Source organism: Pithys albifrons, chromosome 25 (assembly GCF_047495875.1).
Source record: "Pithys albifrons albifrons isolate INPA30051 chromosome 25, PitAlb_v1, whole genome shotgun sequence".
NCBI lineage: Eukaryota > Metazoa > Chordata > Aves > Passeriformes > Thamnophilidae > Pithys > Pithys albifrons.
In genome coordinates, this window is record NC_092482.1 from 5,601,669 (window position 1) to 5,628,844 (window position 27,176).

General features: G+C 54.3%; 1 protein-coding gene across 3 annotated transcripts in view; it reads left to right on the top strand.

The window, feature by feature from the left end:
* Nucleotides 1–19,928: 19,928 nt before the first annotated feature.
* Nucleotides 19,929–27,176, top strand: part of MAP3K14 (mitogen-activated protein kinase kinase kinase 14) — a 30,689-nt gene continuing 23,441 nt past the window's right edge. For 2 of the 3 annotated variants that reach the window (XM_071577481.1, XM_071577483.1), the window contains exon 1: nucleotides 19,929–20,069. The gene's annotated coding sequence lies outside the window, so the exon portion shown is untranslated. Of the gene's footprint in view, nucleotides 20,074–27,176 lie in introns of all 3 variants that reach the window. The other variant, XM_071577482.1, reaches the window with a different exon arrangement.

A 27,176-nucleotide genomic window follows, 5' to 3' on the forward strand; every position in this document is an offset into this window, starting at 1 on the left:
CTGGTAATTCCCATGGGGGAGCAGAAGTTTAACACTGGAGGGTTCTCCTCTCTGGCAGGGAAAAGGCAAAGCCACGCCAGCACTGTTGGCCAACAGAGCCATGTGGAGCCGGGAAACAGCTCATTCCTACCAGGGGAGGTAATTAATTGCTGGAGCTGCTCATTAAGGCATTGGCAGGCTCAGCACTGACAGCCAGGACTGGGGCTGCAGACCTTTGCTATGAGACGTTTCTCTTCTAACATGATTTATTTGGGGCTGTCCTGTTTCACCCAGGTGTTTTCTTCAGGGTCAGCCCTTTGGAGAGAAGCCTTTGGAGCTGGGGAGCAGGAGCTGACCCTGATGGTCCTGCAGGTGCCACAGGGCAGGGTCCTCCAGAGTGTGGGCAACCCCCTTGCACAGGTTTTTAGTCCATCCCTAAGTGAGGGAATCCTCTTGCTCAGTCCCTGTGTGGTAACAACTAAATCCTTACCAAGTAACAGCTGGGAGAGCTGGAGGGGCTCACCTTGAGAAGAGAAAGGTCCAGGGAGACCTCAGAGCCCCTTCCAGTGCCTGAAGGGGCTCCAGGAGAGCTGGAAAGGGACTTGGGACAAGGGATGGAGGGACAGGACACAGGGAATGGCTTCCCACTGCCAGAGGGCAGGGTTAGATGGGAGAGTGGGAATTGCCCAGAGAAGCTGTGGCTGCCCCATCCCTGGGAGTGTCCCAGGCCAGGCTGGACAGGGCTTGGAGCACCCTGGGCTGGTGGGAGGTGTCCCTGCCCATGGCAGGGGGTGGAACAAGTTGGGCTTGAAGAGCCGGGCTGTTCTGGGACTCCATGGCAGCAGAGGCACCCGGTAGGTCCTCTCTCACACCCCTCTCCTGATCCTGCGTGGTGTGAGCAGTTCCCAGGGCCACGGCAGCACCTCTTGGCTGCTCAGGCCTCAATTAGCCCCCTGGTCACAGGTGGGTTTCTATCGTTGCCTCTCCTTGTTCCTGACACCTGGCACCAGCAGGTGTTGTCCTTGCACCAACCGGCGTGTGGGACTTCACAGCTCTGGGAACAGCCTCTCCCCTCCCAGCACATGGGCCCCTTTGCCCCTCCTTGGCCAGAAAGGTGGGAAACCCAAAATATTAACTGGTGTTCCAGGGATGCTGAGTTAGCTCTGCCTGGGCTGTTTGCAGTGAACAGCCTGTCTGGGAGTGGGAACATCCAACCGCCACTCGGCGAGGTGACCTGAGCTCCCCCTCCCATGCCAGCACCGTGCCAAGAGCCTGCACCTTGCCAAGTGTTTACAGGAATCCCTGGCAGGGGCCCAGGGCTCCAACAAAGACATCTGCTAACCCACAGAAACGAGCTTTCAGGAAAGAGCAGCTTGAGGGTTTCAGGGAAACTCTGCTCCCAGCCTGGCTGTGTGAGCTGCAAACTTGCCTGCCCAGCTGGGGGAGCACACCTGAGTCTCCCGAGACTGGGATTTCCCTCAGACAGCAGCTCCCAGCAGGTTTCCTCTCCTGGATTAGTTACTCTGCAGCGCTCGTGGCCTCTGTCCTTGTTGCTGCAGCCTCCTTGCTGTGCCAGGATCAGAGGGGATCCTTGTGAGGTGTCCACGTGGGACCTGAGCTGAGCCAGGCAGAGCTGCTCCCCCACACCTGCCCTTCCCTCCCTCGGATCACGAGGCTGAAGGAAAATGGGACAAGGAACGAGGTGCTGGGGAGAACCTGGCAGCAGAAGAAAGCCTGGTCCTGCTGCCACAGGATCCAGCAGCACTGTTTGTCCCCACCAGGTGCCAGGTGCTGTGTGGAGTGTGGGGCTCACCAAGGCGAGGTGTCCTCACACCCCTCACCTCACACCAAACCAGGCAGGTGCAGCTCTGCCCTGATTCAAACTCCCTCTTTGGAAACATCCATCCAGACTGTCCTAGCTGAGCAGGAGGGACCAGCTAACCCTGTGTGGGGGTGATCAAAGCTGTGTATTCTACCCCCTCTATTCATTCCCCAAGGTCAATGGGCCATTGGCAGCAGCTGCCCAGGGAGCCATTATCACCTTCACACCCAGCCTGAGGGGGCGGAGCTGCCAATGGGCCATCAACAGTTCAACACTCCCTGGCTCCCAGAGTTAATCACCCATTGTGTGAGTCCCCGCCCAGGGGGAGGGACTGGGTGCTCCCTGAGGGTACAGAAGTGGGGGGTAAGAAGACCTTGGTAACTTCTCGTGGGATCCAGAGGAGCAGCAGGACCTCGACAGGAGGAGATCTCCGCTCTCGCCCAGACCACAGCCCTCGCCTGCACCAACAGGTTTTTCTTTTCCTTTTGCTCTGGACTTGGGGGAACCACAGGGGTCTCAGCACAAGGGCAAACAAACCCCCTTGGGTTTGTGCCCCAGGACACTGGGTTATACTGCTGGGGTTTGTGAGTTGAAAGCAATTTCCCTTGTGTGTCAGTGTTGTTATTGTAATATTATTATTAAATTTTAGGTTTGACTTATAATCTCTCTCGTGGTGAGTTCATTTCCCCTGCTGGTTCACCTTTAAACCAGCACACAGACTTTTATGGCTCTGAGAGAAATAAGCCAAGTTCCCAGGAAATGTGCTCCAAATCCAGACAGATCTGAAGTTTTAAGGTGCTCAGAATCCAGACAGACATGAAGTTTGAAGAGTTTCCTTCTCCCCTGCTTCCTGCGTGGTGCCTTGGCAGTCCCAGCTCCTGGGCAGGGTCCTGTTTGAGCACCACCTCCTTGGAGAGCAGAGAAAGTCTGTCCTACTGAATCCTGGCTGGCTGCTGCACAGCTCCTCTGCTGAAGGAGAGAGGCTCTCAGTGCCAGGGCTGGGAAATCACATGCTTGATGGCTTCACTGTGAGGTAATTGTTTTTGGAAAGAGGCCGAGTGCTGGTTGGGTTTGCTGGTTTGTCAGACACACACAGACACAGGGGGGCCTCCCCCGGTGCAAATATCCAGGTGCTCCTTTCCAGCAATAGTAATTCCTGCAGAAATGGTTGGGAGGGGCTGGAGTGTGCTGTGACACTGGTGGATGTCCCTGTGGGGGTCACAGAGACCTTGGGGTCCCCCCTGTGCCTTTGTCCCCAAAGGCAGCAGCGACCACGGGGGTCAATCAGCACCAGCCCAGAGACAGGATCCAGTTCAGAAAGTCCCAAAGCTGCAGAGCCCTGGAAACCAGGAGGGTTTCCTGGGAAAAGGGCCTGTCCTTAGGCTTGTTCCCATGTACCTTGCTGGCTCTTTGGGGTTTCCCCTGGTACGGAAGGACCGGGGGGTGCACAGAGAGCACCTTCAGCTCCAGAAGGTTCTGCTGGGGAGTCCTCACTCTGATGCCAGTTGGTGACAAGCTGCTTTGCCAGGTGGATCTTGGAGCTGCCTCATTAATGAATCTGATTTGATCTGCTTCTTTTTTGGAGCATTTTAATGCCAAAGGACATGAACTGGGGCACAACTTCCCCTCTATCTCTGCTTGCAGCTCCCCGGGGTCCTGGATGGGTTTGTCCTCCCTGCTTGAGATGTGAAGTGGCACAGGGAAGGGTGTCCTGGCCATCCTCCACCCCAGCCAGAGCCCAGAGACTGATATCCAGCCACAAAATGAACCTGAAATGGTGGAATTAACCCCATCTGCTCCAGCTGAGCTGTGAGAGCTGCACTGATCACAGCTCAGAAGGTTTGCTGACTTCCCAGCATCATCCTGTCCAAAGCTTCCTGCAGGATCACAGAATCACAGCAACATTTAGGTTGGAGAAGCCCTCTAAGATTGAGTTCAACTGTTCCTCCAGCACTGCCAAGGCCACCACTGATCCATGTCCTCAATTGCTACATAAGACTTGTACTCCAACCCCTTCCCCATCTCCACAGCCCTTCCCTGGAATGCTTTCCCTGCGTGGTAAATCCTTTACAGTTCTCTGAGGAAAGCTCAAAACAGCCCTGGAACAAATCCTTGTGCCCTGTGCAGGCTGGGGGGGACACAGCAAGGGTTGGGCTCCCAGACCAGCCCACGGATTGAACACATCCAGGTGAGTGAAGCTGCAGATGTGGTGGAACAGGATCCATCCCACCGGCTGTGGATTGTTGGCATGTGCTTGGTGGACCCTTCACTCTTAACCAGACAAATACAGAGCAGGTAACAGAGACACGGTTCCCACTGCCCAGGAGCAGAGGCACCAGCTCTAAAAAATGGCATCACTGGCAAAAGTGATCTTTGGAATTTTGGAAACAGCCTGTTCAGCCCTTTGGAGAGGCAGGCAGTGAAATGCTGCTTCCTGCTCAAGCAACAGGGGACAGCACTGAGGCTCCAGTTGGAAAATGCCCCTGGCAGTGGGGGAGAACGAGGGTCCTGTGCAGAGGAGGGAGTCAAAGATGCTTTATATTCTCCTCAGGCCTGTTTTTCTTAAGAAAGACATTGGCTTCCTCTTTTTTTTGAAGTGACTTTTTAAAGTTGTGCATTTACATTTTTTAATGACCAACTAATTTAATGAAGAAGCTGTTCCTTATCCTCTCAGGGCAGGAGCTGCTTCTGTCTAATACAAGAGTTGCTGCTGTTATCTGTAACAATTCTTTGATCTGTTAAGACATGTCTAAGCCTGGTATACAGAGAAGAGAATTGGGCTCCCATTTGACTTGGCACAGCAACAGCCTCTCCCCGTGATGGCTGTTGCAAGAGCATCTTGGGATCCTCTCAATGAATGGGCTCTTTCTGCAGCTGGTGTTACATGAGCCCAAACGGGGAGTTCGTCTCTGAGTCAAAGCACTGACAGTGTAACACAACACGGGGTGGGGCTGGGCCAGAGCCATTTGTTTAGTTGTGCTGCAATTCCCTGTAGTGGCAGGACCCGTTTATTTGAATGCAGGAATTGCTGTGGAAGGTGGTCAGGCTGAGACAGACACTTCATTCAGTGTCAGGACTTCACTGATGGAGTCACTGTGGGTTCAACGAGCCTTTCCTGCACTTTGTGCCAGCCTGGATTGGCCTCCCTTCTCCTCCTGGCTGTTGGCACTTGTTTTTCTGTTATTTGCTAAAATAAATATCCTCCAACATCAGAACCTTTATTGGACACAGCGAGTCACTCCTTAACCTTTTCTTTGTTGAACTCATTATGAAATCATCAAATGGTTTGGGTTGGAAGGGACCTCAAAGCCCACCCAGTGCCACCCCTGCCATGGGCAGGGACACCTCCCACCAGCCCAGGGTGCTCCAAGCCCTGTCCAACCTGGCCTGGGACACTCCCAGGGCTGGGGCAGCCACAGCTTCTCTGGGCACCTGTGCCAGGGCCTGCCCACCCTCCCAGCCAGGAATTCCTTCCCAATATCCCACCTGTCCCTGCCCTCTGGCAGTGGGAAGCCATTCCTTGTGTCCTGTCCCTCCACCTCTTGTCCCACATCCCTCCCCAGCTCTCCTGGAGCCCCTTTAGGCACTGGAAGGGGCTCTCAGGTCTCTCTGGAGCTTCTCTTCTCCCGGTGAACACCCCCAGCTCTCCCAGCCTGGCTCCACACTCAAAGGCTTCTGTTTTGCAAGACTCTGAGCTGACTCCTTTCTCCATTTATTAAGTTACCAACAATTCAGGGAGCCTCCTGATGACAGATGAAACCATTTTCTGACCCCTCAGGCCAGGAAAGAACCCCCAGGGAGGAGAGGAGTGTGTAACCAGAAGGACATGGGTTTAGGACAACAGAAGCTGTGTGGGAATGGGCTGGTTCAGCCCTGGAGCCAACTCTGTGTCCTCTGCAGAGTGTGAATTTGTTTGTCTGGAGTCCCAGCACACTCACCACGGGGTTCCTCGCTGGGTTTTTGCAGCCCATTACTGGTTTGTTGCTCTTGCTACTGGATTGCAGCACATCCTGTGAACATCAACACCTTGGCTTTGTGCAGCCTGGACAGAGGAAAGGTGCACCTTCACCTGAGTGTGCTGTGGGAAACCACCAACAGCTCCTGGAGCAGGAAAGGCTGTGAGGAATCCTCTTGCTGAAGGGAAAGGAGCAGCAGAAACAACCTGTGATGACCTGACTGCCACCTGCATTCCCTGTCCCCTGCACCACTGAGGGGAGGACACGGAGGACTGAGAAGTGGAGCCTGAGAAGAAGGAAGAGGTGAGGGGAGGGTGTTTTAAGATTAGGATTTATTTCTCATTCTCCTGCTCTGATTTGATTGGTAACAAATTAAACTCATTTGCCCAGGTTGACTCTGTTTTGCCCGTGGTAGTCATTGCTGGGTGATCTTTCCAGTTGTTATCTGCACTCAGAAGCCTTTTGTCCTTTCTCCTCTGCCCTGCCCAGCTGAGGAGGGGAAGGACGGAGCAGCTTTGGGGGGCACACGGTGTCCTGGCAGGGTGAGCCCACCACAGGCAGGGTCCAACCCCTGCAATGAGCAGGGACACCTTCAGCTACATCAGAATCAGAGAATGGAATCATAGAATGGGTTGGGTTGGAAGGAACCCTAAAAATCATCCAGTGCCACCCCTGCCATGGGCAGGGACACCTCCCACAGCCCAGGGTGCTCCAAGCCATGTCCAGCCTGGCCTTGGACACTCCCAGGGGTCCTACCTGCAGACAGACCCTTTGTCTCACAGGATGCTTTAAGAGCTTTGTTATTTTGACCAGATTGAGACATAATTCCCTTTAAAGCATCACATGCATTTTTTCTGGGGAATTAATACCAAATGTCTAATGAAATTTTTAGCCCATTTCCATTTTTACATATTTTTTACAGTCTGGTTTAATTTCCTTAGAAATTCCAGTCCCTGACACTTTTCATTTATCTTAATCAACTTCCTAAGGCAAGGCTGAGCTGGTTGTTCTTGCAGGAGCACTGCTGCTTTAGGAGTCTGGAAAACTGACTTTGTGCCATGGCCCTGCTCAGTCCTGGGCCCTGGCTAAGAAGGATTCCATGGAATTGCTGCCATCAGAATTTACTGGCACAGCAGCTGAAGGACCCTACACACCCACAGGCCCTGTGATTCTCAGCCCAGATGATGCTGCCCATGAGCTCTCAGGCTGTTTTGTAAAGGACATTTTTGGTGTTAGGAAAGCAAAGATACTCTGGGTGTTGGTATTTGCACCTTAATATTAGCTGAGATTCCTGCTTTCAACAACCCCTGATGGATCCATCTGTGGGTATTTCCCCAGTGTTCCCCCATCCTGCTGTCAAACCTGGTGAAGGAAATTGTTCATAGAATCACAGAATCATAGAATGGATTGGGTTGGAAAAGCCCTCTGAGATCATCAAGTCCAACCCTTGATCCAACCCTACTGTGATCATCAGCCCAGGGCACAGAGTGCCCTGGGCTGATGATCACAGTGGGGTTGGATCAATATGTGGTGGATTCTCACTCAGTGCCACATCCACAGAATCACAGAATGGATTGGGTTGGAAAAGACTTCCAAGATCATCAAGTCCAACCCTTGGTCCAACTCCAGTCCCTTTACCAGATCATGGCACTCAGTGCCACGGCCAAGCTCAGCTGAAAACCCTCCAGGGATGGGGAATCCACCCCCTCTCTGGGCAGCCCATTCCAATCCCTGAGCACTCTCTCTGCAAAGAATTTCTTTCTCATCTCCAACTTCAATTTCCCCTGGCAGAGCTTGAGCCCATCGTGCCCCCTTGTCCTATTGCTGAGTGCCTGGGAGAAGAGACCAACCCCCAGCTGGCCAGAACTTCCCTTCAGGCAGTTCCAGACAGTGCTGAGGTCACCTCTGAGCCTCCTCTTCTCCAGGCTGAACACCCCCAGCTCCCTCAGCCTCTCCCCATAGGACTTGTGCTCCAGTCCCTTCTCCAGCCTCGTTGCTCTTCTCAGTTGGGCTGGAAGAGACCTCTGAGATCATCAACCCTTGATCCAACCCCACTGTGATCACCAGCCCAGGGCACAGAGTGCCCTGGGCTGGTGATCACAGTAGGGTTGGATCAAGATATGTTGGATTCTCTGTCCCTGGAGGTGTTTAAAAGGACACTCAGAGACACCTCCAGTCCCTTCTCCAGCCTCGTTGCTCTTCTCTGGCCCCGCTCCAGCCCCTCAATCTCTTTCCTCAACTGAGGGGCCCAGAACTGAACACAACATTCTCCTTTTTGGTTTCCAGGAAGAAGAATAGTTTCTCACAGGCTGCTGTTGATGGGATGACTTTGGTCCATGCCCAGCTCTGGGCCCCTGGATGTGTTTCTCTCCATCTCTCTTCACACATGACAGCAGGAATGAGGATCATGCCAAGCTGGGCTCCCTCCACTGGGATCGTCCTTCTCCTGGGAAGCTAAAAACTAACCACAAAGAGGGAGTTAAAGCTCTGAGGTTTGTGAGGGTTTTCTGTCTGTGGGCAGGGTGTCACTGGGAAATGGAGGGAGGGAGGGAGGGAGGGAGGGAGGGAGGGAGGGAGGGAGGGAGGGAGGGAGGGAGGGAGGGACAAGTGGATGGATGGATGGATGGATGGATGGATGGATGGATGGATGGATGGATGGATGGATGGACAAGTGAATGGATAGCTGGATGGATGGATGGAAGACTTTGACAGCAGGAGATGAGCAAAGTGGTGGGGGAGAGTGTGGATGCCAACGAAGGTGTCACTGGACTGAGGAACTGAGTGGGAGACTGGAGACATGAGGAGAGAGAGAGAATATATCCAGAGTCAAGACTGAATAAAGCTCTGGAGCTGGGATGTCTCTAACTGGACTGTGGTTGGAAGGAAAGGGAAAGCCTTTGCTTTTCTGTTTCCCATTAGCCCTTCTCACCACATATGAGAAACAGGAGAAAATGTGAGAATATTTCCAACATTTTCTCCCATTTCCAATCTGAGAGAATTAGCAACTGACATTAGAACTGCAACAAAATGAAGCAGTTGTTTTGCTAATCTGTGCTAGTGAGGTCTCAGGTGTGTCAGAGGTGTTTGGGCAGGAGACAGCCGGGACTGGGGCAGGGACCTGCTGGGGGGACCAGGATGTAGCAGCCAAGTGAAGAAGTCTGCTTAGAGAATAAGGAGCATGGCAGCTCCCCATGCCCAGCTCCCCATCCCCTCTGCAGCTCCCCATGCCCAGCTCCCCATCCCCTCTGCACTCCCCATCTCCTCTGCACTCCCCATCTCCTCTGCACTCCCCATCTCCTCTGCACTCCCCATCTCCTCTGCACTCCCCATCTCCTCTGCACTCCCCATCTCCTCTGCACTCCCCATCCATGCCCTCTGCAGCTCCCCATGCCCAGCTCCCCATCCCCTCTGCACTCCCCATCCATCCCCTCTGCACTCCCCATCCATCCCCTCTGCACTCCCCATCCATCCCCTCTGCCCTCCCCATCCCTCCTGCAGCTCCCCATCCCCTCTGCACTCCCCATCTCCTCTGCACTCCCCATCCATCCCCTCTGCACTCCCCATCCCCTCTGCAGCTCCCCATCTCCTCTGCACTCCCCATCTCCTCTGCACTCCCCACCCCTCTGCAGCTCCCCATCCCCTCTGCACTCCCCATCTCCTCTGCACTCCCCACCCCTCTGCAGCTCCCCACCCCTCTGCACTCCCCATCTCCTCTGCACTCTCCATCCCCTCTGCACTCCCCATCCCCTCTGCACTCCCCATCCCCTCTGCACTCCCCATCTCCTCTGCACTCCCCACCCCTCTGCACTCCCCATCTCCTCTGCACTCCCCATCTCCTCCTGCAGCTCCCCATCCCCTCTGCACTCCCCATCTCCTCTGCACTCCCCACCCCTCTGCACTCCCCATCTCCTCCTGCAGCTCCCCATCCCCTCTGCAGCTCCCCATCCCCTCTGCACTCCCCATCCCCTCTGCACTCCCCATCCCCTCTGCACTCCCCATCCCCTCTGCACTCCCCATCCCCTCTGCACTCCCCATCTCCTCTGCACTCCCCATCCATCCCCTCTGCACTCCCCATCCATCTCCTCTGCACTCCCCATCTCCTCTGCAGCTCCCCATGCCCAGCTCCCCATCTCCTCTGCACTCCCCATCTCCTCTGCACTCCCCATCCATCTCCTCTGCACTCCCTATCCCCTCTGCACTCCCCATCTCCTCTGCACTCCCCATCCATCCCCTCTGCACTCCCCATCCCCTCTGCAGCTCCCCATCTCCTCTGCACTCCCCATCCATCCCCTCTGCACTCCCCATCCCTCCTGCAGCTCCCCATGCCCTCTGCAGCTGCGGGGGGGTCTGGGAGGAGGGGGATTTGGGAACAGGGAGCTGTGCCGCCCTCAGGACGGCAGTGGAAGTGCCTCCCGCAGGGAGCAGCTGCCGGGCTCTCACTGAGCCCTGTGAGTGGCAGTGCGAGGAAGGAGCTGTCGGGGAGTGCGGGAGGTTCAAGTGCAGGCCAGGGGTTGGGATGAAAGGGGACATTCCAGAGGGGAGGCTGCACAGCAGCTGAGCCACCGCAGGGCTCCCTGTGCCGGCGCTCTCAGGATTTCCTCCCCTCTCGGACCACTCCCTGTGTCCTGCTGCCCACGCTGAGCCGCTGGGAGGGCTCTGGGCATCCATCTCGGCCCCGCAGGAAGCTGAGCAGCACTTCCAGGAAGCTGGAGGAGGTTTCCTGACACGATGAAAGTCTGAGCAGAGGCAGAGGAGACCGAGTGCCGCTCAAACGGACCTCAGGATGTGTCGTAACAAGATCCCACATTCTGGCACTGACAGCTGAAGTGCCTGGAGCAGTGTGGGCTCAGTCCCACGCTGGTGATCCCGCTGGGATTTGTTCCAAAGCCCACGTGTGCAGCGCTGGGAGCAGAGGGGTTCCTGCCCCGGGGCCCAGAGCCAGCCCTTCTGCTTCCCCACAGCTTGGGCTGGAGGTGAGGGCTGGGCTTGGCCTGATGGGGAAAGGAACTGCTGTCCCAAGTCCCTCTCCAGCTCTCCTGGAGCCCCTTTAGGCACTGGAAGAGGCTCTCAGATCTCTCCTTGGAGCCTTCTCCTCTGCAGGCTGAACCCCAGCTCTCTCACAGGAGTGTTCCAGCCCTTGGCTTCACTGCCCAGCAGGGACCAGTCCCAGTAAGATGGCAAATCCTTGTCCAAGATGCAGAAGCACAAATGGAATGTTGTGCACCTCCCTGCCCTCCCTCTGGAGTGAAGAAACAGTCATTTATTCATATATGGTCATTTATTCATATATTTGGTCATTATTGATCATATTCATGACCATTGATCATATATATTAAAAAAGGTCATTTATTCATATATTATGGCTTCTTGGAAGTGTCCAAGGCCAGGTTGGACAGGGCTTGGAGCAACCTGGTCTAGTGGAAGGTGTCCCTGCAGGGGGGTGGAATGAGGTGACCTTTAAGGTCCCTTCCAAGCAAACCACTCAGGGATTCCCAAACCACTCTGGGATTCCATGATTCCATGAAGTGCTGCCGTAATGCTGCCAGGGAGGGTCGGCCACCAGGTTGCTCAGCTGAATCACAAAGCCAGATTCTTTTTCCCACATGTCCTGCTTGCAACAAGCCATGGATTATTTTGGAATGACCTGACCCCAGTTGGGAAACCCAGCAAGCCAGGGTGGCTTTTGGACCCTGCCTGGCAGTTCTCAGCTTGGCAGAGTGTGCTGACAACTGCAAACATCTTATCTGCACTGTGTCCTGCAGTGGAATCACCAGGGGATGTGACCAGAGGAGCTGTCTGGGAACAAAGTCCTTTCATAAAGAGAGAAGAACCTGCAGTGAATGTCAGCACTGGCTCCTCCTTCTGCTGGAATACTCCATGGGTATGGATACTACACAAATACTACAGACAGGCATCTCCATTGACTTCTCTACACATCATTGAAGACAAAGCCCCTTGAGATGGTGGGCTGAAAATCCAGCAGTTTTCCTTCCCAAAAGGACTGCCAGGTAGATCCTGGTGCTAATGAATAAAAGTTGTAGCTGGGACATATTTTTGACAAATAGCTACAAAGAGTTGAATTACAACCAGCTCCCCAGCAGGAAGGTGTTGCTCATTTTGGGTTAAGGAGTCACCAGTTAAGGCAAAGAGTATTCAGTCAGATAGAACTGTCAGCCTCTTGACTTCTGACAATTCATGAGCTTGATCTCTCCAGACTATATATAAAGAATTTCTTTTTTAAAAGCAACATCTGATTTTTTTCATTTACTGCTTCATTCTCAGAATTGGGGCTTAAAAAACCCCAACCACCACATGGATATTGTAACTTTTTGACAATGATTTGAGGCTTGTTTTCTAATATATCCTTAAATACCCAAGGTGTTGTAAGGCTGTGGTGAGTGGCATCTGCTTCTCATGACTCCCAGAAAAGTGATTTGAGGGAGCTGAGTTTGGAAAGCCTTTAACCTGTCAAGGAATCATCACAGCAAGAGAAATCCTGTCATCTACAAAAACAAGAACACTCAAATTTCCTCAAACCAAGAGCCAAGACCCAACACCAGAGGCTGCTTTTAATAATCTCGGCTTTATCTTCCCAGTGCTCATTTCCTCTCCAATACGGCAGCGCCGGAGAATCTGAGGAAGGTTCAGCTCCACACGAGCTGGTTGGTGAAGCCCTGAAATCCCCAACGGACCTCTCAGCAGGGAGGGAAAGTCAGTGTTTACTTGATGCTCCTGACCATAAATGAGCACAGGGTGGTGAGTCCTGGCTGTCCCCGGCTTCGCTCCAGCTCCTCCTGACAGGACCTGGCTCTGGGAGCAGGGACGCGTTTCCTGTGCCAGCCCAGCACCCAGAGCAGAACCTGCTCAGAAACACCAGCGGGTGGATCATGTTTTGGCAGAGAGAAGAGGAAGCTGCACAGGAGAGTATTCCCTGCAGGGCCAAACGCCAGTTAACTGGAAGTGCTTGGCATTCAGAAGAGCTGATGAGAAACTCTGGGAAGCCACTGAAGCTGTTTCTCATTTTCACCAGGGCAAGCCTGGAATGTGCTATGAAGGTGGGAGGGACTTGTCGTGCAGCCAACATGACAATCAGAATCAAACCCATTCTACAAAGGCCTGAATTTGTTTGTTTTCACATCCCCCACCCAGGGAGATGAATCCAGCCCATTTCCAAAGCTAGGAGTCATTTCTGTCAGAATCACAGAGTATCCTGAGCTGGAAGGGACACACAAGGATCATGGAGCCCAAGTCCTGGCCCTGCACAGACACCCAACAATCCCACCCTGTCCCTGTCCAAACCCTCCTGGAGCTCTGGCAGCCTCGGGGCCGTGCCCACTGCCCTGGGGAGCCTGGTCAGTGCCCACCACCCTCTGGGGAAAGAGACTTTTCCCAATATCCAACCTGCCCCTGCCCTGACTCAGCTTCACATTGACCTCTTCTGCAAAGGCTTTTAGCACCAGACAAACACTCCAGTGCCAATCACCCTGATAAGGGCTGTTAAACCCTGGGCTCCATTTCCTGCAGAGCTGAGCTCTCTGCTGACTGTGCTCTAACCCAAGACTTGCCCTGATACACACCTTGCTTGAGGTGGTGTTATGCAAGAGGATGAGACTCATTAATTTTCAGGTGCACCCATCCAGGTGTCTTCAGCTCTTTCTCAATAAGAATAGGATATTACAAACCCGCTCCTATTGAGATGATACATCTAGACAGGGGATATTTATCTATTTATATATACTTATAAAACCTGAGCACTTCAGTCAGTGCACCCTACAGAGACAGAGCCTTCTGGCTGAATTTCTAGTATATATATCTTTATGACAAACATACTAAATATATCATATATATATGATCTTCAAGGCCCCTTCCAACCCAAACCATTCCATGTTTCTATGATATATATACACAACATGTAAAGAATGAGGGAAAAGCAGTTACCACCTGGTTTACATGAAACTGAAACTAAGGAACTAAGAAATTTGTCAAGGATCATCAATCAGTTGCAGAATCAAAACCTAAAGCAAACTCCCTTCAGTACTTCTTTGATCTGGGCAGGAAAGTGCTCTGAGATCCACTGGTAAGAGTGGAGTAAAGCACTGATATTCCTAAGGCAACAGGTTCAGCTCCGTGATGTCCGACGAGCTGGGAAAAGGGAGTTTTCTCACTCTCCCTGCACTAATTATGGTGCAATTCTTTTCCCATTTACTCTCCAGCAACTCCCTCACAAGCTGCAACACGACTGTGTCCCACAGGCTCCTTCCCTCGTGTTTACTCAAGGGTTAAGGCCCGGAGTGTGCAGCTCACCAAGCACGCTGTGCTGTGCCTCCCGGGTGGGAGGAAATGTCCCATCCCACCGCGCAGGGTATTTATAGCACGGCACTATTTGGGAAGTGAAACTTTTCGATGGTGAAGTTTTCAGGCAGTTGCTTCAGGTTGAAGTTCCAAAGAACGAAACAGCCGAGAGCCCACTGGGCACTTTTGGCTCAATGTGGCTCTGAGTGTCACAACCAAAGCAGGGGGGTGTGAGTGCAGCCCCCTTGGGCCTGGGAGCTCCAGGCTCCACTCCAAGGAGTGTCCCTGCAGGCAGCACAGCAGTGCTGTGTCCCCCCCAGAGCACCGAGCGCTGCTCTGTCACCGTTCCCACAGCTCCTGCTGGAGGAGCTCTTCCCACGGACAAGGTTCCCATGGGACAGGCCTGCAGCTCCTGGGGCTGCCACCCCTGGCTGAGCACCCCAATCCCCAAGTTACTCCACACAGTCTCCAGTGTAGGGGCCACAACCAAACTCAGAAGCACAGAATTACAGAATGGATTGGGTTGGAAAAGACCTCTGAGATCATCAAGTCCAAGCCTTGGTCCAACTCCAGTCCCTTTACCAGAACATGGCACTCAGTGCCACGGCCAAGCTCAGCTGAAAAACCTCCAGGGAAGGGGAATCCACCCCCTCTCTGGGCAGCCCATTCCAATGCCTGAGCACTCTCTCTGCAAAGAATTTCTTTCTCATCTCCAACTTCAATTTCCCCTGGCAGAGCTTGAGCCCATCGTGCCCCCTTGTCCTATTGCTGAGTGCCTGGGAGAAGAGACCAACCCCCACCTGGCCACAACTTCCCTTCAGGCAGTTCCAGACAGTGCTGAGGTCACCTCTGAGCCTCCTCTTCTCCAGGCTGAACACCCCCAGCTCCCTCAGCCTCTCCCCACGGCACTTGTGCTCCAGTCCCTTCTCCAGCCTCGTTGCTCTTCTCAGTTGGGTTGGAAGAGACCTCTGATTATCAAACCCAACCCTTGATCCAACCCCACTGGGATCACCAGCCCAGGGCACAGAGTGCCCAATCACAGTGGGGTTGGATCAAGACATGGTGGATTCTCTGCCCCTGGAGGTGTTTAAGAGGAGACTCAGTGCCACATCCAGTCCCTTCTCTGGCTCCGCTCCAGCCCCTCAATCTCTTTCCTCAACTGAGGGGCCCAGAACTGAACACAACACTCAAGGTGTGGCCTCCCCAAGGCAGAGTCCAGGGGAAGGGTCACTGCCCTGGGCCTGCTGGCCACACTAGTTTGGATCCAGGCCAGGATCCCCTTGGCCTTCTTGGCCACCTGGGCACACTGGTGGCTCCTGCTGAGCTTCCTGTCCCTCAGTCCCCCCAGGTCCCTCTGCCTGGCTGCTCTCCAGCCACTCTGTGCCCAGCCTGGAGCGCTGCAGGGCTTGGGGTGGCCAAAGGGCAGGACCTGCACTTGGCCTTGTTGAACTCCATCCCATTGCAATCAGCCCATCTCTCCAGTCTCTCCAGATCCCTCTGCAGAGCCCTCCTGCCTTCCAGCAGCTCGACACTCCCTCCCAACTTGGTGTCAGCAGCAAATTTGCTGCTGATGGACTCAATCCCCTCATCTAAATCATCCAACACAGCCTGAAGGAGGGGAGACCTTGCCCCAAGGACAGTGACTCTGGGAATGTCAGCACATGTTGCCTCCTCAACTCCTGTGCTCCAGGATCAGCAGCTTCCACAGGGGCTGAAACTTGGCCTCTAAGGGAGGGATTAAGACAAGAGAGCACAGACTGGGCCTGCAGAAAGTCTAGGATGGCAGGGGGGCAAAGTGGTCAGAATTCTCCTTTGTTAGAATGGTGACATGGCACCGGGGCTGGTGGGATGATACAGATGATCAGCCAAGTGGAATGAGCTGTTCTCAGCCCCAGTTCCAAACTGGAGCTCTCAAAGGCCTGCCTGGCTCAAGTCCTTGCATTGTGACACCGCTCTTGGCTCAGACACCTTGAGAACCCAACGTGGAGGAACAGCTCAAGAACTCCAAGCTCAAAGCTGTGTCTGCCCAGTGCCCCAGAGTGGATCCCCTTGATGCAGCCAGGCAGGAACAAAAGGCCTCTGTGAGGCTCCGTGTGCTCTCTGAGCTGTGACTGCAATCACACAAGTAGGTCTTGACATTACTGGGTCAGCCGAAGGGAGGACTCTGCGTATTTTGCAGCAATCATTAATGCAGCTGTTTGTGTTACCTCCAGCCCGAGCCGTGGGGACGCCCGGTGTGATTCACACAAACGGGAGCACAGCTGGATTTGCATTTGCTCCATGTCAGCTTGTCCTGAGGACGACTCCGGGTTTTATTGCTCCGACAGAACCCAGGGCCGGCTGTGCGTGCGCTGGAGCCGCGATGGGGGCAGAGCAGAGCCGGGAGCAGCCGGTGGGACTGGGACGGACACGCGCTGCTCCCGCCCTCCTCCAAACGCTCCCCGCGCGGCAGAGGCGGCCGGAGCTGCCACAGATCCATCCCTGCTCCTGATCCATCCCTGCTCCTGCTGCTCCCAGCAAAGGGCTTTTCCCATCCCTGAGCTGCAGCACAAACCCGGCTGGCTGAGTGCAGTGCCACTGTCTCACTGTCACACCGTTCCTCCTTTCAGGACATTCCTCAGCACTCCAGGAGGGACAGACCCCTCTGCCAGTGAGACTGAGGCCATGGATTCGTTTCACAGCTGAACCACAAGGGAGGACAGTTCCTAATTTCAGGGTTGAACCTGGGCCTGTAACAAGCTCCACGTGGACAAGGGATCAGACCCAGCCAGAATGGGTTTGGGAGGGGCAGGTCCTGTCTGACCAACCTGATCTCCTTTTACGATCAGGTGACCCACCTGGTGGATGAGGGGAAGGCTGTGGGTGCGTGTGTCTGTCTGGACTTCAGCAAGGCCTTTGACACTGTCTCCCATAATATACTCCTGGAAAAGCTGGTAGCCCATGGCTTGGACAGGTGTACCCTCTGCTGGGTCAGGAGCTGGAGGGCCCAGAGAGTGCTGGTGAACGGGGCAGTGTCCAGCTGGTCACCAGTGGTGTCCCCAGGGGTCAGTGTTGGGTCCAGTCCTGTTTAACATCTTTATTGATGATTTAGATGAGGGGATTGAGTCCATCAGCAGCAAATTTGCTGCTGACACCAAGTTGGGAGGGAGTGTCGAGCTGCTGGAAGGCAGGAGGGCTCTGCAGAGGGATCTGGAGAGACTGGAGAGATGGGCTGATTGCAATGGGATGGAGTTCAACAAGGCCAAGTGCAGGTCCTGCCCTTTGGCCACCCCAAGCCCTGCAGCGCTCCAGGCTGGGCACAGAGTGGCTGGAGAGCAGCCAGGCAGAGGGACCTGGGGGGACTGAGGGACAGGAAGCTCAACAGGAGCCACCAGTGTGCCCAGGTGGCCAAGAAGGCCAAGGGGATCCTGGCCTGGATCCAAAGTAGCGTGGCCAGCAGGCCCAGGGCAGTGACCCTTCCCCTGGACTCTGCCTTGGGGAGGCCACACCTTGAGTGTTGTGTTCAGTTCTGGGCCCCTCAGTTGAGGAAAGAGATTGAGGGGCTGGAGCGGGGCCAGAGAAGAGCAACGAGGCTGGAGAAGGGACTGGATGTGGCTCTGAGTGTCCTCTGAAACACCTCCAGGGACAGAGAATCCACCATGTCTTGATCCAACCCCACTGTGATCACCAGCCCAGGGCACAGAGTGCCAGAGTGATCACAGTGGGGTTGGATCAAGGGTTGGGTTTGATCTCAGAGGTCTCTTCCAACCCAACTGAGAAGAGCAACGAGGCTGGAGAAGGGACTGGAGCACAAGTGCTGTGGGGAGAGGCTGAGGGAGCTGGGGGTGTTCAGCCTGGAGAAGAGGAGGCTCAGAGGTGACCTCAGCACTGTCTGGAACTGCCTGAAGGGAAGTTCTGGCCAGGTGGGGGTTGGTCTCTTCTCCCAGGCACTCAGCAATAGGACAAGGGGGCACGATGGGCTCAAGCTCTGCCAGGGGAAATTGAAGTTGGAGATGAGAAAGAAATTCTTTGCAGAGAGAGTGCTCAGGGATTGGAATGGGCTGCCCAGAGAGGGGGTGGATTCCCCATCCCTGGAGGTTTTTCAGCTGAGCTTGGCCGTGGCACTGAGTGCCATGATCTGGTAAAGGGACTGGAGTTGGACCAAGGGTTGGACTTGATGATCTCAGAGGGCTTTTCCAACCCAATCCATTCTGTGATTCTGTGATTCTCTCGCCCTGTTGCACCTCCTGTCCTTCCTCTTCTCCAGCTCCAATGGAAAGTGTGGCTTGTTCAAAACCCACAACTTGAGTATTAAGGTGCATTTCATTTTGTCAAAAGCTTTGTTTGCTCTTCTTTCCACTGTGACAAAAATATCAAGGTCATAAATACCTCTAAATGCAACATCCCAATCACCTCAACTACTCTGGCAAAAAAAATCACACTTTTAAAGGCAAATTATGTCAAATGTTGCCAAATGATGTAAAAGTTCTGAGCAGCATTGCCTTGTAAAAATACTTCTGGTTGTTACCCTGTCCAGCAAACATCCCACATTCTTCAAGGCAGAATAACAAGGAAAGTTGACAATTCTGAGACCAGTTATCACAACTGCTGCCTCACTTGAGGTTTTCCTACTGCTCAAAGCTCAAATTAGGAAGGAATTTCTCCCTGGGAGGGTGGGCAGGCCCTGGCACAGGTGCCCAGAGCAGCTGTGGCTGCCCCAGCCCTGGGAGTGTCCCAGGCCAGGCTGGAGCACCCTGGGCTAGTGGGAGGTGTCCCTGCCCATGGCAGGGGTGGCACCGGGTGGGCTTTGAGGTCCTCCCAACCTATCCCATTCCAGGATTCCATGATTCTGTAAGTACATCAGAGTCCTTTCTTGAAAGCTCTGAAATTACCTCTGATATTATTTATTTCCCATGGCTCCCACCTCCCTGGGGCAAGGACCGAGTTACCCACCCCCACCCCTTCCTCTGGTGTCACAGTAAGGAAAAACCTGGGCAAACTACAACCTGAATAACAAACTGGCCCTTTTGGGGGAGCACCAGAGGCTACATGAGGGCAGCAAAAACCTATCAAAGTTATCACGAATTTACACCACTGAAAAGTATCTTCTCCACAGCAGGACTGACACCGCTCACTCTCCACCGACGGACACGCTCCCTGCAGCCCTTCCCTTGGCATTTCACCGGGAAACGGCGACGGATCTTAGAACAGGGAAACAAATCAAATGAATGGGACGTCGCAGGTTCTGAAGGCAAAGGCGGTGTGAGGGTCTGAGGCGGCTGCTGGCAGGCAGAAGGCGCTGCTGCGGCACCGAGGGGGTACCGGGGTGGCCCCGAGGCGGTACCGGGGTGGCACTGAGCCGGTACCGGGGTGGCCCCGAGGAGGTACCGGGGTGGCCCCGAGGCTGTACCGGGGTGGCCCCGAGGCGGTACCGGGGTGGCCCCGAAGCGGTACCGGGGTGGCCCCCAGGCGGTACCGGGGTGGCCCCGAAGCGGTACCGGGGTGGCCTCGAGGCTGTACCGGGGTGGCACTGAGCCGGTACCGGGGTGGTCCCGAGGCTGTACCGGGGTGGGCTCCGGCGAGGCCGGACTGGGCCGGGCCGGGGCCGCCGCCAAAATGGCGGGTGATCGTGAGGGGCGCGGCGGCCGCTCCCGGCCCCGCCCCCTCGGGCCAGCGCGCATGCGCAGCGCGGGGGCGCCGTGGGGGCGGGCTCTGCCTGGCAGGAAGCCCCGCCCACTTCTGGGAAACCCGACCGGCTGGGGCCGCGCGGGAGGGCGGGGCCGTGTGCGGAGCCACGCGGTGATTGGTCACAGCTGGAGTCGGGGCGGGGCCGCGCGGTGAGACGGGGCGCTGATTGGCTGCGCGGCGGGGGCGGGGCGGGGCCGGCGCCGGGCACCGCCTGTCAGTGAGCGGGAGCCGCCGAGGAGGCCTGAGGGGCCGCGGCCGGGCCGGGCTGTGCCGAGCCGGGCTGTGCCGAGCCGAGCCGGGCTGTGCCGAGCCGAGCCGAGCCGAGCCGTGCCGAGCCGAGCCGTGCCGGAGCGGTAGGTGCGGGCCCGGCCGCCGCCGCGGGGGCGGGGTGCGGGGCCGGGGAGCGGCGTTCGGTCCGGGGGCCCCGGGGCGCATCAGCGGCCGCCGGCGGGAGCAGCGTGTGAGGGAGCGAGCCCCGGCCGGGCGGCTCCAGCGGCACCGAGCGGCTCACGGGCTCCTCGTGACCCGGCTCGGCGTGGAGTGTGTGTGTCTGTGTTTGGAGCCTGCGTGTCACTGCCCTGCCCGGCATCTCCGCGGGCCCCTGCCCTGGGGTCCCCATGCTTTGGGTTCCCCATTCCCTGAGCTCCCCCATTCCCTGAGCTCCCGACTTCCCGATCTCCCGGTGCCCTGAGCTCCTCGTCCCCGCGGTGTCCCGGCTTCCCTGGATCCTCCAGTTCGCTGGATCCCCCCCTTCCCTGGATCCCCCCCTTCCCTGGATCCCTCCCTTCCCTGGATCCTTCCCTTCCCTGAATCCCACTCTTCCCTGGATCCTTCCCTTCCCTGGATCCTTCCCTTCCCTGGATCCCCTGCCTTCCCTGGATCCCCCGCTTCCCTGGATCCCCTGCCTTCCCTGGATTCCCTCCCTTCCCTGGATCCCCCCCCTTCCCTGGATCCCTCCCTTCCCTGGATCCTTCCCTTCCCTAAATCCCACTCTTCCCTGGATCCTTCCCTTCCCTGGATCCTTCCCTTCCCTGGATCCCCTGCCTTCTCTGGATCCCCCGCTTCCCTGGATCCCTCCCTTCCCTGGATCCCTCCCTTCCCTGGATCCCCCGCTTCCCTGGATCCCTCCCTTCCCTGGATCCCTCCCTTCCCTGGATCCCTCCCTTCCCTGGATCCTTCCCTTCCCTGAATCCCACTCTTCCCTGGATCCTTCCCTTCCCTGGATCCTTCCCTTCCCTGGATCCCCTGCCTTCCCTGGATCCCCTGCTTCCCTGGATCCCTCCCTTCCCTGGATCCCTCCCTTCCCTGGATCCCTCCCTTCCCTGGATCCTTCCCTTCCCTGAATCCCACTCTTCCCTGGATCCTTCCCTTCCATGGATCCTTCCCTTCCCTGGATCCCTCCCTGGATCCCTCCCTTCCCTGGATCCCTTCCCTGGATCCCCTGCTTCCCTGGATCCCTCCCTGGATCCCTCCCTTCCCTGCGCTCCCGCTGCACAGACCCCGCCGCTCCCTGGCTCTGGATCCCTGGCAGGACGAGGCCGGGCCGAGCCCATCCCATCCCTCCCGAACCAGCCCCGAGTTCAGCCGAACCACCTCTGGGGCTGGGCCTCGCCCTTCTCTTTGACACAACTAAACCTTTCATTCTTTTTTTGTCTGGCGAAAGGTTAAACTGTTTCTTTGCTGATTAATAAGTCGCTGCTGTGGTTGCTCTCAGATGCTTCCTGTCGGCTCTGAGCGGTGCCCTCAGAGACGTGTCGGGGCTGTGCACATGGACGGCCGGGCAGGGGGAAACCAGCCCCCATAAACAAAGCCCGAACTGCTTTTTCTGACTGACTTTCTGAACCCAGCTCTGAGTAGGAGCTCACACTCCTGTGCTGTGACAGTGCTGATAAGAATAGTCGTGTCTGTGTGAGCTGCTTTATTGCATTTTACCTCTGCTGAAATCTCGTGTTGGCACAGCCTCTGGATTCCTCGGGAATGAGTCATTTGCTATTAACTATTAAATTTTAACTGTATTAAGAGGCTGAGTCTTGAAGCTGTGAAGGAGCATAACAAACAAACATAACACAACCAAGAACCTGAGGGATTTGTGGTCCAATGTCACTGGAGTTAATGAACTTGGAGCTAATGAAGAGTTTGCCCTGAGCTTTCTTTTCCTGTTAAATGTGGGAGGGCAGAACTGAGCTGTTGTATCAGTGATGTGGTGCTGAACTGTGGCTGTGCCTGCCAAGAGGATGGAGGCAAAGGGACCATAACCCTTTAACTGTCCTTCTGGGACTCTTCAAGTTTGCTGACAAGTGTCAGATCTGTTGGTGGAAACAGAGGGACAGAGGTCTGGAAGACAGAAAGATTCCCAAGCTCCAAGAGGAGCAGCTGGCTGGGAGTAAAAGAGCTGAGTTAGGAAAGGGTCTGGAGATGCTGGGAGAGCAGGAGGATGCCTGGAGGGACCAGGGGGAGGATCCTGAGGGCCAAACATGTGGGAATTGAGTCTGTAGGACACTGGGCTTTGCTGATCAGTTTGGTGACATCAGGGCCCTGGAGAACATGGACCTTTCCTTGCCTGAAGGCAGTTCTGTCCCGTGGGCTTCTGCTCAGGCTGGACACACAAATCATTCCAGGCAGTTCACATTTCTACTTTGCAGTGTGAAATCAGCACAACTGAATTGGCAGGACCAGTCACACAGAAGTGCTTCCATCTGTGCTGGATGTATCCAAGCCTGGGGGTTGCCTGGCTTTCCAGCCTTGTTGCTTCCCTGTAGATTTCCCTGGATTTTATAAATGTAGGGTTGATAAATGCAGTGTGGGGCTGCTGAGCAAAGTAAAGCAACAACTGATGGGAGTTCAGCCCTGCCTGCTGGGGCAGAATTGCTGTTGATGTTTGTGCTCCTTGGTGGAAGTTGTCCCTTTAGATGCTTTATTGTATCATTTTGTTACAGTTTAGGAAATAACTTCACAAGTGGGTTGTCAAACCCAGGATGTCATTAGGCAGTGGCCTGAGAGCTGAGTGAGAACAGCTGGGGAGCAAATCCTTACCAGCCTCAAGTTTGTTCTGATTCTTTCTGTTCTCCTCATTTACAAAGTAGTTGGGAAAAATTAGCCACTTCTTTGAATGAAAGGGCTTGTGGTGGTGTTTGTAAGCCCTGGGCAAATGGTGTTATTCATATCTTTGTTGAGCAACGTGAAAAGAATTGTTCAGGGCTGAGCTGTACTCGAGGAAATGAGCAGAGGTGTTTGGGTGCTTTTAGAGATTCTGCTGATGGTTAAACCCAGTCAAATATTTTCCTGCAGATTTTGTAACCAAAGTAGTGCAGTATCTTAATGACTGGCAACCAAAAAGACAGTTGAGGCTCATTATCCTGATGTTTACAGTAAGCAACAGCAGTGGCTGAAACAAGATTGGGAAATATTTACTATCAAACCACTTTAAAGAAAATGTTTACATACTTCCTATGGTCTGTAACTTACTCGCCCTTAGGGCTGATGGTGCAGGGCTGCAGGCAGGCTGTGTGTGGTGGGCTGGGTGCAGGGCTGGGCTGGCCCTGGTACCTCCGTGTGCAGGAGGGTTTGGACACACAGGAGGGACCACAGGAGGTGGTGCAGGAGCCCCTTGTACAGCCCAGTGGGTGACTGGTTATCCAAGGAGAGGTGAAGGCTCAGAGCACCCTGGAATAGCAACTGCTGCTCTGACTCACCAGGCTTTTAATCAGCCAGGCATTCTATTTATTTTCACTCTGGAGCTCTTGGATACACTCAGAAAGTCTCTTTTTTCCTCTTCAACACGTTCTCTTAAAGCAGCATTTGGTGTGTTTGGAGGTCGGGGGGTGTTGAGTGCTACAACGTTTTCTATTAAAGCCCTTCTGACACAAACTGAAACTTCTCCTGCTGACAGCCCTGAGCAGTTTAAATCACCAGCCCAGGCCTGGTGCAGTGACAGCCTTAAACTGCCCCTGCTGAAAACGGAACCGGCCGAATTTCAGTTCCATCTGAAACATGGGCAGGCCATGGAGTGCCTGGATAACACCCAGGGAGGGAGAGGAGGGGGAGCAGGGATGAGGGGCAGCAGTGCCAGGGGGTTGAAGGGCTTGTACAGGGAACCATGGAATGGTTTTGGTGGGTAAGGACCTTAAAGCCCCCCCAGTGCCCCCCCTGCCATGGGCAGGGACACCTCCCACAGCCCAGGGTGCTCCAAGCCCTGTCCAGCCTGGCCTGGGACACTCCCACATATATATACACATATATTTATGTATGTATTCATAGGCTCTTTGGGCCTCAAACCAGATTTTTAAAGCAATCCATCCATCTAACAAGTGCCACCTTTTTTTCTTTTTCCTTTGGAAAAAAACCTGCTCCTTGCCAAGATTTGATTGTGTGATGATTTTGCAGTTAATTCTCTGGGTAGGTTCTTTTGGCTGCAGATTTAACACTTTCCCCTGTACTCACTGGCAGCTGTTAGCACTGGAAGCTCCTCAAAAGGTGTGTGTTTTTCTCAGCTGACATTCCCTGCTCCAGTGATGCAGAAATTCCTGGCTCTTCCCAGCTGTTGCTTTGTTGTTGTGGTCAGCAAAGCAACATGGCTAAAAATGCTCCTTGTGTTGTTGGAACAAACCAGCAGCTGCAAAGGCAACCTGAGTTAGTGCTCTGTGCTGAAAACTCCTCTCAGTAAGGAAGTGGGAAACCTCACTGAGACAACATGATTTTTTTTTCTCTTTTTTTTTCCCCTTCAAACTAAATGTCAGTTTGAAACTGCCTTTGAGCAGTTGCACCCAGATGAGGAGAAAGCTGCATTTTGTGAAGCTGACTTGAGAAGTCTTATATATATATTTGAAAGCTCCATCCCATCCCAAGTCTTTTTTAATCAAATCTATGGGCTATTCCACACAAAATTCACTGAAATTCACCCCAAAGCCACTGTGCAGGGAGACAGGAGCCAGGCAGGCCAAGCAGGATCCTGTGGGGTCAGTGCTGGAGAAGGGTTGGCAGGACCTCATAGAATCATAGAATGGATTGGGTTGGAAAAGACCTCTGAGATCATCAAGTCCAACCCTTGGTCCAACTCCAGTCCCTTTACCAGATCATGGCACTCAGTGCCACGGCCAAGCTCAGTTGAAAACCCTCCAGGGATGGGGAATCCACCCCCTCTCTGGGCAGCCCATTCCAATCCCTGAGCACTCTCTCTGCAAAGAATTTCTTTCTCATCTCCAACTTCAATTTCCCCTGGCAGAGCTTGAGCCCATCGTGCCCCCTTGTCCTATTGCTGAGTGCCTGGGAGAAGAGACCAACCCCCACCTGGCCAGAACTTCCCTTCAGGCAGTTCCAGACAGTGCTGAGGTCACCTCTGAGCCTCCTCTTCTCCAGGCTGAACACCCCCAGCTCCCTCAGCCTCTCCCCACAGCACTTGTGCTCCAGTCCCTTCTCCAGCCTCGTTGCTCTTCTCAGTTGAGTTGGAAAAGACCTCTGAGATCATCCAGTCCAACCCTTGGTCCAACCCCACTGTGATCACCAGCCCAGGGCACAGAGTGCCCTGGGCTGGTGATCACAGTGGGGTTGGATCAAGATGTGGTGGATTCTCACTCAGTGCCACATCCATAGAATCACAGAATCATAGAATGGATTGGGTTGGAAAAGCCCTCCAAGATCATCAAGTCCAAGCCTTGGTCCAACTCCAGTCCCTTTACCAGATCATGGCACTCAGTGCCACATCCAGTCTCACTTTAAAAACCTCCAGGGTTGGTGACTTCTGTCCAGCTCTGAGTCTCCCTGTCCACACACAGGGACTGCAGGAAACACAGAAATTCTCCTTTAAGGGCCCTGCCACAACCAGCCTCCAGCTGAGATGGAAGAGCTGAAGGAGACTTGTTTAGAGAAGGGGGAGGAAGTTTTAAAGGAACAGCAAGCACGTGGTTATCTCTTGTACTAATAATGTTTATGTGTGTCCTTAATTCTGACTCCCCACGAGTCTCAGGTGACCTTATCCAGTATTTTAGTTTCTCCCAGAGATTATTTGGAGGAGGAGTTGCCATCGAGTGGTGCCTCCACAGCACAACTGAGACTGTTTGGCTTTCATTGTGTAAAAACACACTTTCTGTTTTACAGCAGTGGGAACTGACATTAATAACCAGGGGTGAGTAAACTCTTAGTGAAGATAAGGAGCAAACAGGCTCTAAGCTGGGATCAAAAGCCCATTGTGGTTACAAGTGTGTTATCTCCTGCATCACTACCTGACTTCCCCTCTGGGCAACAATGAGCCCCTCACACAGCTACAGAAGGAAGAAAGTCAGGGCTGTGGAAATCAAGAGTTACAGCTGTCCCTGAGGGACCTGGCTAAGGAAGGGGAGGTTTGGAAGCCCAGAGGAGCATTTTGGGGTGTGGGACTGTTGCCATAAAAGTCTGTAAAAAAGACTCCAAGCCCAGTTTTGTAGGAGATCAGACAGAGGGCAGGCACTTTGATGAGCAGCCCCGCTCAGCCAGGAATACATCGACGTGTGCCTGCAAGCTCTGAGTTCTACAGCTTTTATAATATAACCTGTCCAATCACTACTGTCCACATGTCCAGTTCCACCTCTGTCCCCTCCCAGTTCCCACCCCTGTTGAATTGGGGCTGGGGTCGTTGGGACCCTCTGTCTTCATCCACCTCCTCTTCTTCAGCACACAAAGGTTCTCTGGACGCTCTCCAGGGCTTCGGGTCACGCTGCTCCATGTTTATGTTCTCTCTGATATGCTTTAATCAGGTACCTGGAGGAAGAGACTAAATAGCTGGCAGATCTCAGCTGCCTGTTCTGGAGCAGGGGTAGAGATAGAAGGATTTTATGCTACAAGCTGCTAAACATTAATTCACTAAAATCTACAGCATTACATCTACTGTGTCTCTAAAATCTACAAAATATGAAAATTGAAAAATTAAAAAAACCCTTTTGGCATCAGACAGCCAAGCTCCAGCCCAGGAACGTGAAGCTCCTGGTGCTGCATGAGTGGAACTCATGTCTGCAGAGGAAGCTCTGCTCCTCCTGGAGCTGGGCGAGTGCACAGGCAGGGAAATGCAGCTCCAGGGGTCTCATGGGGGTAAATCCTGCTCTGAGTGGGCTTGCTGTGCATCCTTAGGATTCCCTGCTCCCAAGGTTCCCTTTTATCTGGAGCTGGGGAGGGGTCTGGGCAGAGACCAAGGGCCTACATCCAAATTAAAGGATTTCTTTTCACCTCTCTTTGCCTCCTCCAAGTGCATGGAGATGAGTGAGGCACGTTCAGGTCTGAATCACACAATCATTGAGGTTGGGAAAGACCTCCAAGATCATCAAGACCAACCTTGCACCAACCCGTGCCATGCCCCCTAAGCCTTGTCATGAAGTGCCACATCTACCCATTCTTTGAACACGTCCAGGGGTGGTGGCTCCACCTCTGCCATGGGCAGCCCATTCCAATGCCTGACCACCCTTTCCATGAAGGCATTATCCCTGTTCTCCAAA